Here is an 11699-nt window from a genome sequence, read left to right as displayed (position 1 = left end):
ATAGTTTACATATATGTCCACATATGCAGCTGTTCCCAACTGTACCTGTCTATCCCATTCCCATCCCGCCTGCACTTGTCTATCGCACCTGCACCTCTCTATCCCACCTCCACCTGTCTATCCTTTTACACGCGAGTTACCGATCAGCTGTTTTGTGCTGGTTGAACAGCATTGTACAATTGTTATGCTAATGTTTGATGTGGGATAACATGATTGTCACAGTATTTAATTAGACTTTGCTTATGTTTATTAATGAAACAGACAGGCTCCGTTTCAATATCCACTGGGGCTCATTCAGAATACATGACAAGGATTCTATTCTAACATTGAATATTCACGTTTAATGAAAGCTTAATGTCCATTGATGTGATACCGGAAACATTGTAAATTCATTTGGATTTTTGTAAAGAGTATTTTAATGTCATTGACGTAGTTACAGTCCAGTGGTTTAAAAACAGCTTGGTACTGGTATTTGAAACATGTATTACGTCACATGGGGTATGAATTTATCCCACCACAATCGGGCTCGGTGTCGACTTCAAGGGGAGGCCGTTCTCATGACAACTCGAAGGGTTGGCCGTCTCCAGGTCCGGCTTGAAACATTTCACTTTGGCAAACAGGCACCTTGGGACAGACAGACTTTGTGTGAGGAAACAACAAAATAACATAAGGAAGCGGATGGGATTCTTAACGCTGATATGCACCGTTCGCAAGAGACTGAAGTTGGAGTGGGGATCACAATCGTTATCAAAACGGGACTAAGCAGGAAAACAGCCGGAACACTTTCTTTTCAGGGCCAAAGATACAACTATCAAACATACACAAAGATGTGTAACTCTGTATTGTCCCTAAGTGGCGACCTAAAGGATTTGGCTACAGACGATTTCCCCCTCAAACTACAATTCTTTGGAATTCTCTTCCAGAAGCGTTGAAAAGAGCACCAAGTCTTTTCCTGGGGTGGTATTCATAAGCTTCTTAGTGGATTTAAGAATTCTTAACTCTTAGGACAGTTCTTAGAAGCTTTATGAATACCGCCCCTACTCTTCAAGAAATACTACGACTTGTGAACTAGTCAAATTTGGAGTTTAGCCCAGTGTTCTGATGCTTTTTGTGGAAACGTATATTTGCGAATTTAATCTAATGAACTAAACGATAACACTTATTGTCTACAATGTAAAACTGAGGAACTAAACGTGATAACAATTATTTCTAATGAGGAACTGAAGAACTAAATATAATAACACTTATGGGTAAAAAAACGAAGAACTAACTGAATGTGTAAACTTTTGCGTTGATGTATTTCTAAGAATATAACTAATTTCACTAACCCCTAATATTTAAATTCTAACTCTATTAATGTTCAAAACCCGACTAATACTAAACTAATCTAACCCTGAATATGTAAACTCTAACTTTCTTTACTAACTAAACCCAACTGATTGTCCAAATTAATTTACGAATATCTAACAACTGACTGACTTTCTAACCTAACTCTAAATTTACGTCTGGTGTCAGCGAAGTTGAAAACCGAATTCAATTAAAATTCTAACATATGAAATCTGGGAACGTGTGTAGTTCACTCGCAGGCAAATCTCGTGCAGTCAGTGTCTATGCGTTTCCATGAATGTTTTTAAATTCCATAAACACTAACTGAACGAGATGCGTTTGAGTGAACTCTCCCGAACACCCAGTACAGATGGACTCATTATTATCATTATCATACATCCTCATCGATTAACCCCTTCTTAATTGGTTCATTTTAAGACACTATCAAATATTTTCTGATATTTGGCTAATTCAGATCAAATCAGTACAACAGTGAGAGTCTTACTGGTTCGTGTAGATGTTCCCGTCCGAGGCGCAGAGATCGGCGTCCACGTTGGTCCCACAGACGATAGCGTTGATGTTGGTACAGAAGACGTCCTTGATCAGGTCATACGCCGGGTCATGGCCCCACGTGACAGAGCTTGGAGTGGTGGTCGTGTGACTGACTGAGTTTGGACTGCTGGCGGTCATGTGACTGGCTGCAGATGGCTTGACCACACACGGACCTTTGTGGTCCAGTTTTATGGTGGATGAAAGCTGGCAGGTTGCTTTGGCAAACACACAACTGGATGTTCATGAAATATATCAAATATACATACAATAGTACTTACATTCCCCTTGCAAAGGTAATGGACGGCAATGTATTATATTCATGACATTATAATAAATGGAAAGTAGCATATTCCTCAGGTAATGGCGAATGGGAAGTTGGATATGAATGAGATACCAGGTGAGGTGAGGTGAGGTAAAATGGGGTTTAACGTCGTACTTGAGAATATTTCACTCATATGACGACGTGCTTGCGTGTGTATGTGTATGTGCGGCTGCTTGTAATAGCCCAGACTGAAGCTGGTTTTATAGTGCTAGCCCACTGAGATACCATGCCGTAGTGAAGCATGAATACCCCACTCAGACACCCTGAGCCGACCAGTCCTTGTTGTGCCCATTAATGGCGAGCGCCAGGCAGGGACCAACAAGTACCATATTTTAACGTCTTTTGGTATGACGCAGTCGGGGATCGAACCCGCGACCTTCCGCTCTCCGGGCGGACGCTCTAACCACTACACCACGGAGGCGGTCCTGAGATACTAGTGAATTGGATAGTAGTATATCTTTGTGGTAATAATAAATTGATGAAGTTGACGTAAATGATAACTTTTCTGTTGTGACATTTGAAGGCAAATTTCTACATTGATACGGTAATATGGTTTTGTTTTCACATGTTGCTCATAAGGGGTGTCTCACTCACTCACTCACTCACTCACATGACATCGGCTCAAAGTCTACTCACTAGTTGGGGTAAGCGACTTTGTCGGTGCCACACACTGTCTCGTCCCTTGTGACTTTGTGTTGACTGCAGTCAAACTTCAAGATGGCAGCACATATCGGGTCACGGAAAGGCCGATGGTGGATGTGTTCTAGGATTTGCTCCACTGACTTCGTCGACATCGGATGGCGAGCTAGTGCCCATTGAATCTCGGACAAAAGAACTGCAAATACATTTAGTTGTACTTCACATAGGTTGTACTGTGTTACAAAACATGTCGACTCCAGTAGCACTACAATACACGGACACTTGGCTTACAACATACTTAAGTACACCTAGGTTGTTCTATTCTACAATACATGGCTTCCTGTGTAGCAGTACAATCTTTATACTATACTATACTACAAGAACACTTAGGCATCCTTAAACTGAAGGCTTACACTGTACTACAGGTTCACTTAGGTAACATAACACTGAAGGCACAATTGGCTTACACCGCACTACAGGTTCACTTAGGGAACATAACACTGAAGGCACAATTGGCTTCGACTGTTCTACAGGTGCACTTAGGTAACATAACACTGAAGGCACAATTGGCTTACACCGTACCACAGGTATACAAGGTTTTAGGTAACATAACACTGAAGGCACAATTGGCTTTACACTGTTCTACAGGTTCACTTAGGTAACATAACACTGAAGGCACAATTGGCTTACACCGCACTACAGGTTCACTTAGGTAACATAACACTGAAGGCACAATTGGCTTACACCGCACTACAGGTTCACTTAGGTAACATAACACTGAAGGCACAATTGGCTTACACTGTACTACAGGTATATTTAGGTAACATAACACTGAAGGCACAATTGGCTTACACTGTACTACAGGTATATTTAGGTAACATAACACTGAAGGCACAATTGGCTTACACTGTACTATAGGTATATTTAGGTAACATAACACTGAAGGCACAATTGGCTTACACTGTACTACAGGTATATTTAGGTAACATAACACTGAAGGCACACTTGGCTTACACTGTACTACAGGAACAGTTAGGTAACATAACACTGAAGGCATAATTGGCTTCCACTGTACTACAGATGCACTTAGGTAACTTAACACTGAAGGCCCAATTGGCTTACACTGTACTGCAGGTTCACTTAGGTAACATAACACTGAAGGCACAATTGGCTTACACAGCACTACAGGTTCACTTAGGGAACATAACACAATTGGCTAACACCGCACTACAGGTTCACTTAGGTAACATAACACTGAAGGAATAATTGGTTCACACTGTACTACAGGTATATTTAGGTAACATTACACTGAAGGCACAATTGGCTTACACCGTACTACATGTATATTTAGGTAACATAACACTGAAGGCACAATTGGCTTACACTGTACTACAGGTATATTTAGGTAACACAACACTGAAGGCACAATTGGCTTACACTGTACTGCAGGTATATTTAGGTAACATTAATGGTTATCTTTTGTTGTGTTAAAGTTGGAACCAGAGACCAAGGTTCGAGAGAGCGCTTCATATTTTATCTAAATATACTCGGTCAGGTCGGAGACTGTGTTCGCGATATAGTTACATTCGAGATAACGGTTTTCAACTGTATTTATTAACCGGTGCTTATAGTCTACCAACTGTGTACTTTATAAATGTATTGACATGTACGATTGTGCAGCTGTACGTTTCATGTTTATCCAGCGATGTCCTGTGATGTTCTATTCGTGAGTGAGGGGTACATTTCAGCTGTTTTAGACATTACACGTCAACAGAAGAGAATAATGCTGCAGGCAACCTCCACAAATATCTCACTTGGTGCAAATTTAAAAATAATTATGACTAGATCACCGAAGTTCGAAAGTTAATGAGTATGGTGATGTAGGAAATTTGTGGAACGATAACCGATGCAAGGACAATTACGAAAAGATGAAATTAATGCAACAGTTCTCTCTTTTTGGGTTTCTACCTCGTGGTGTGGGGACCCCTTATACTTGCCAGTCGGACATCGTCGCTATGCGTTGTCAGGTTTGGTTGGAATTATTTAGCATTAAATCGCCGAAAGACAAACTGGTTAGAATTATAACCCTGGAATGTTACAACACAGTGGAATTGTACTTAACCAAGATACAAGTCAGTTGATGTTACTGTCTAATAAACATCTCATCTACGTTCAAAACTGTGTACATGTACAATGTACAACTGCAATCCAATAAACGTCAAAGCTGTGTACAATGTACAATGTATATGTGTACATCTTATCAATGACAACCCTGTGTACAATGTATATGTGTACATCTTATCGATGACAACCCTGTGTACAATGTATATGTGTACATCTTATCGATGACAACCCTGTGTACAATGTATATGTGTACATCTTATCGACAACCCTGTGTACAATGTCTATGCGTACATCTTATCGACAACCATGTGTACAATGTATATGTGTACATCTTATGACAACCCTGTGTACAATGTATATGTGTACATCTTATCGACGACAACCATGTGTACAATGTATATGTGTACATCTTATCGACAACAACCATGTGTACAATGTATATGTGTACATCTTATCGACGACAACCCTGTGTACAATGTATGTGTACATCTTATCGACGACAACCATGTGTGTACAATGTATATGTGTACATCTTATCGATGACAACCATGTGTACAATGTATATGTGTACATCTTATCGAAGACAACCCTGTGTACAATGTATATGTGTACATCTTATCGACACCCCTGTGTACAATGTATCACTGTCATTGTGTACATCTTATCGAAGACAACCCTGTGTACAATGTATATGTGTACATCTATCATCGACAACCCCGTGTACAATGTACAATGTATGTGTACATGTACATCTTATCGAAGACAACCCTGTGTACAATGTATATGTGTACATCTTATCGATATTACATCTTATCGAAGACAACCCCGTGTACAATGTACAATGTATAATGTGTACATCTTATCGGCGACAACCCTGTGTACAATGTATATGTGTACATTTTATCTTAGAAAATGATTTTCATTTCCTATTTGAACGTAATGTTTATCATAATTTGCGCTGTAAGTTTTTCAAAGCATTACCATACCAATTTATCAGCAGCAACAAATTGTTTTACTTACATTAAGGAAGCATTGTCATTGCGTTCTTTATACACATGAATCTGACTGTCAATTGCCACTATCTAATAATTGCCCTTGTTTTTTTGTATTGTACATGGACCTTAGGTCTCTTAACGAAATAAACTTGATTGACTTTGTCTTGATTTCACCAAACCCATATTTAACGTTCGTGAACTCTTTCTTGTTTACGTCAAACATTTTTCAAGCCTATTTTGTTTCGTTTAAAATACACTTTTGTACGTCAAGTGTGTGTCTTTTCTTAGACAAACAGCGGTAACAATATGTTAAACATACGACCATACGTTGCGCATTGGTCTAGCCAGGGTCCATTTTGACAATTTATGCCCAGCCAGTCTAAGTAGAGTTCATGATTTGTCAGTTTAGTCTCCATCAGTCCACGACATCAAACATACACCGACCTTCTAGTGCAGCGGCTTGTGTAGCAAAAATGCTTCCCGTGGGAAGTGCATGTTAATGTTTGGAACCACTGATAATTGTGATCAGTATTGCATATGGATTCAGAAAAACCATGGTTCCATATTTTCTGATGATTAGAAGTGTCATTCTGGGGTAACTGAACATCGGTACCCATAATCGAGCTGCAACACCTATGTGAGAAAAACATATTTTTATAAACCTATCACAACATAGGCATGTAGTATGTCAAAATGTACCTTGTGATGGTTGTTTTACAACTACCATATATCATTAATCTCAATAACATATATATACATAATAATCACTATGATCATAAGTGCTTCTGCCAAAACTGAAGGTTTGTTGCAGAGGGTATGCATTCAACCCTGTTTGAGTGTGTGTATTTATGTGTTAGCATCTTTACTCAAATACTACTAGATGGATTTCAATGAAACTTTCTGGATCTCTTGGGTATGTCCCTAGGACAAATCAATTAGATGTTGAAAAAGTACACTCTTCAAAAAAAGAAACGCAAGAGCAAAATATCATTGAAAAACTTGGTCTTATTCAATCAACGAAAATAAACGGTACAGCATTGAAATTATGAAGAGCAATACATTGGTATCTCGTGACAATTCCCAAGAATGATAGTCATCATAGTCATTACTGCTGTCCTCGAGGTGACGTTGACGTTACTACCTTGTATAACCACTATACACTACTAGAACTGCACGACACCTTCTTGACACAGATTGAATCAGTTGTTGGATGTTTCGTTTTGGAATCCTCCATTCCTCCTGCAGCATGTTGAACAACTGTTAAAGCCTCAATGGCGGATTACGACGTTGACATAGACGTTTATCTATCTGATCCCACATGTAATCAATTGGTTTCAGATCTGGGGATCTGGAGGGCCAGGGGAGGACATTGATGTTGTTATTGTCCAGGTAGTCCACTGTAGCACGTGCTGTGTGAGGTCTGGCGTTGTCCTGGTGGTACAGCTCCCTTTGGCGGTCGACAAGACGATGCACGCGAGGACAGAGAATCTGGTCGGCATATCTCGCGGCCGTAAGATTGCCTTGGACGAGCACCATTTCCGATCTGCAGGTGTATGAGATGGCTCCGCACATCATCACCAAATATGTCCACTTGCCTGATGCAGTTGGATGCAAAACGTTCATTGCGTGGTCTGTAGACATGTTGTCTTCCGTCACGTCGCTTGAGGGAAAACCGCGATTCATCATAGAACCATATGTGCCTCCAAGTTTCCAAGGCTCCATGGCTGCACCGCGTTACACCACCTGACTCACGGACGTTGATGTAATCATGTCAGAGAGGGGCAACTTGTGGACGTTGGCACGCATAAGTACCTCTCGGACATGGTTCCAGATTGTCTGGTCGGACATTCTCCGGGCTCCAAACTGTTCTTGTGCTGTGTCCCGGGCGGAACGATGGCAGTCACGTAGGTGGGTTACCCGGATGTAGCGATCTTGGGCTGTGTGGTCTTCCTGGTCTTGGATGGTCATTTGTCGAAATGGAATGCACAAACCGATCCCACAAACGAGTAATGGGGCTGGGATGAACGCTGAAGGTCCTCGCCACGACACTCTTTGATTCGCCAGCTTGTAATCGTCCAATGGCAATATTTTGGTGGACCGTTGAGACGTCCCATTTTCTCATCCAATATTTGCAAGGGTCTTGGATGAATTTGCGAGATGCATTTGGGTCTTTTATAGTCATAGGTTGCACACAAGAAGCAATAATTGCAGCTTTTGGTTGTGTTCCATACCAGTCAAGCTCATCATGACAATCATGATCGATAAAACAATTCAAAATCGTTTATGGTTGCATTCGCTCACGCATGTGCTTCTAAACCATACTAACAACAATATTCAACCCTCAAAACATAACACAATATTCAACCTTCAAAACGTACAACAATATTCAACCCTCAAAACATACAACAATATTCAACCCTCAAAACATACAACAATTTTCAACCCTCAAAACATACAACAATATTCAACCCTCAAAACATGCTTAATCTCACATTTGCGTACCAACTTTAATTTTTTCAAATTTTGTTTTGCTTTTCTTTTTTTAAGAGTGTATGTTAGAGTACATGTACACAGAGTTACTTTGAAAATAATCGCAATGTTAAATAAATGGAGAATATGAATAATAACTCAAAAAGTTATCGATGGATTTGAATGAATCTTGGTGGTTATGTTAGGTATGACACAAGGGCTATCTGCGTACGGTTTGGTGAAAGTACATTAAAGTACAAGTACACAGTAGTACTAAATGTAATAGTGAAAGGGGATTGCTGTGCAAGGCGGAGGCATGTTCTCTAACGAGGGACCTTCTAGTTTCCAAATTAAGAAAAAAAAGAATTCATGCTTGTGTCTGTATGACAAAAAATGTCGAAGCTTGTATTTCAACAGCATATTTTGTTCTTGCATGTTAATTGATTGACTATGCAAGTTACTTAACAATGTGAAAGTTAAAATAAATATACTAGTGCACATTATATATTGCACTTGCATACCCCACTTGTAACATGTAGTTATCTGTTTACTGTGATATAATTTGTCACTCCTGTAGTAATACATTCAATTTGTATTGAGTGCAGATTTGGCTTTATGTCATTTGTCATTTAATTACCCAGACACGAGTGTCACTTGTGCACGACTATATGATAGTCACATTAACCTTACCTGGGTACTATTATTACTGCATACATAAGTGTGTCATGGTAGTATATACATGTATTATGAAATGGGAGAATACATTAATTGAATAAATGGTTTCCATTGATGAAGGCCAATACTTACAATGTTGGTGTCCGATGAAGGAAAGACAGTATTTGATTAATTTATATGATTATGTCATATTTTATGTCACCAAAGTGAAATTAGAAGCATAATATGTGGTTATCTCTATATCATGCATCATAAGCTGCCTTTTGATATGCTACATGACTATGTTGTGATAGGTTTATGAAAACATGTTTTTTTCTCGATATGGTGTCGCAAGCAATTTTTTCAATGACACTTATAGCAAACCGAAAAAATGGAACCATGTTTTTCCTGAATCCATACACAAAAGTGATTACAATTAGCATTGGTTCCAAAATTAACATGTCATTCCCACAGAATTCTGCACTATTCACCGGATCTGACCTGATCTACTGCTACTTTCAAACGTGGTTTGGCACAATAACTGCAATATTGTCTCCAACACCATCAGTGCTACAGACAAAAACAAACATTTGAGAAGTTGAGGACAGACTCACCAATAACCAGCCCCATAATCAACGGTATCCGGGAACACTGCATGATTAGGTCCAGGTCTGGAGAGGTCGGCGTGGGGTGTGCCTGTAGAAAAAATCTGACAATGCATGCCTTTTTAGATAAGCCCAGAAGAAATGACATATGTAGCCTGATATTGATTCATTCACTTGAAGGTCAAACAGATAGTAACAGTCAGATGAAAGTAAAGTCAAATGATATAAATAACATGTCGACATTGACTTCACATATGGTATATATACTGAACATCATTGAAAACGCACCACCTGTATTAGTTTGGATTTCCAAGAGCATAAATGAGCAATCGGTGTACATTTTACATACTTTAGTAGTCCAATGATTGGTAAAGAAAGAAACAAGAACCAATCCAGCAAAACAGTGAAGTTTTAATTCTGCTGACCATGAAAGAAAGATGGAGTCAAATTGGAAAGTCAGTAACGTGTATGACCACCGTTAGCAGCAACACAATCTGTGCAACGTCTCCTCATTGAACTGATAAGTCTCTGAATAACGTTTTGAGGTAATGCATTCCACTCTTGTTGCAAGGCATTCTCAAGTTCCCGAAGGTTGTTGATCTGTGGGCGACGTGAGAGGCATTGACCGATGTAATCCCACAAGTGTTCAATGGGAGACAAATCTGGTGACAATGCAGGCCATGGAAGTTGAGGAATGCTGTTGTTTGCCAGAAACTGTGTTGCAACACGTGCAGTGTGCGCTCGAGCATTGTCCTGCTGGAATGTGTTCAGATCTTGATGATGGTTAAAGAAGGGAACGACGTTGTTCTGAAGAATGGTGTCACGGTAGTAAAGGGCATTCACTCTGCTACGACAAACTACCAGAGCGATTTTGTGATGATAGCTGATTCTGCCCCCACACCATAATGCTTCCTCCACCCCACCGATCTGTTTGCACAACACAGTCCTGATGGTAACGTTCTCCCTGTCGACGCCATACCCGTCGACGCCCGTCAGCATTTCGCAAGTGAAAACGTGACACGCCGTAGAACACAACACCATGCCAACGTCGTAACGTGTTCAGCCCATCGTCGGCGTTCACGGTGATGTCTATCAGTCAGGATGGGTCCAACATAAGGGCATCGACACCGTAATCCTGCCGCACGGAGACGGCGTCGGACGGTGAAAGCACTGATCAAACCACGTCGGCCTTGGACAGCGTTGGCGGTTCTGGCAGCCGGCAACGTACGATCCCGAATATGGCGCCGAACAATGTCTCGATCTTGGCGAGGGCTGGTAACAAGTGCCTGGCCAGGACGTTGGCGGTCCCTGTTGGTTCCTGTTTGTTGGTACCTGTTGGCAAGTCTTATGATGGTGGAATGATGGCAACCAAATCGTCTGGCAATAATCCTGCTTGATGTGCCAACCTGCAACATGCCCAACGCCCGTTCTCGTTCCTCTGGTGACAATCTTGGCATTGCAAAATAAACATTACTTAAGGAGGTACAGCTAAAATGAGAACGGTTTTTTGCCGACGGTCATTTATACCCCTAATCAGCATGTTTTACGTATGCAATTTGTGCTTTTCGTGAGTGTTGTGCATGGATTTTGTTGTTGTCATGTGATGTGTTCCATGATGTGTTCGGGCAATCCGTTCTTTACTGTACAGCATTATTTATTGTCTTTTGTGTTATTAACAACATTTCCAACGTTCATTTTCACTGTCAAAACAATCCCATTACCATATTTCAAAATTTACAGGTAGGGCGTTTTCAATGATGTTCAGTATATAATTAATAATATATCATGAGCTGTTGACTACACGAAATCTACCCGTGAATTCCGGGTTAGAATTGATCTTCAGTAACCCATGCTTGTTGTCAGAAGCGACTAACGGGATCGGGTGGTCAGGGTTACTTTGGTTGACACATGTCATCGTATCCAAATTGTGTAGATTGATGGTTATATATGATGTCAATTACTGGATAGTCTTGTCCAGACTCGAATATTTACATACCGCTTTAATATTGCGGA

The 11699-nt window shown here is 40.4% G+C and overlaps 1 long non-coding RNA gene across 1 annotated transcript; it reads right to left on the bottom strand.

Annotated features, from left to right (window-relative positions):
- Positions 1–404: 404 nt before the first annotated feature.
- On the bottom strand, positions 405–1986 carry LOC124276968. The gene is made up of 2 exons (XR_006898706.1): positions 1832–1986; positions 405–624 (listed from the first exon to the last, which is right to left on the bottom strand). It is a non-coding gene; the product is annotated as an uncharacterized LOC124276968 (long non-coding RNA).
- Positions 1987–11699: the final 9713 nt, after the last annotated feature.

The sequence above is a fragment of the Haliotis rubra genome, unplaced genomic scaffold, assembly GCF_003918875.1.
Source record: "Haliotis rubra isolate DU_JTF1 unplaced genomic scaffold, ASM391887v1 Scf216, whole genome shotgun sequence".
Classification (NCBI taxonomy): domain Eukaryota; kingdom Metazoa; phylum Mollusca; class Gastropoda; order Lepetellida; family Haliotidae; genus Haliotis; species Haliotis rubra.
The sequence above is the reverse complement of the archived record's forward strand: the minus strand, read 5'-3'. Positions and strand labels throughout refer to the sequence as shown.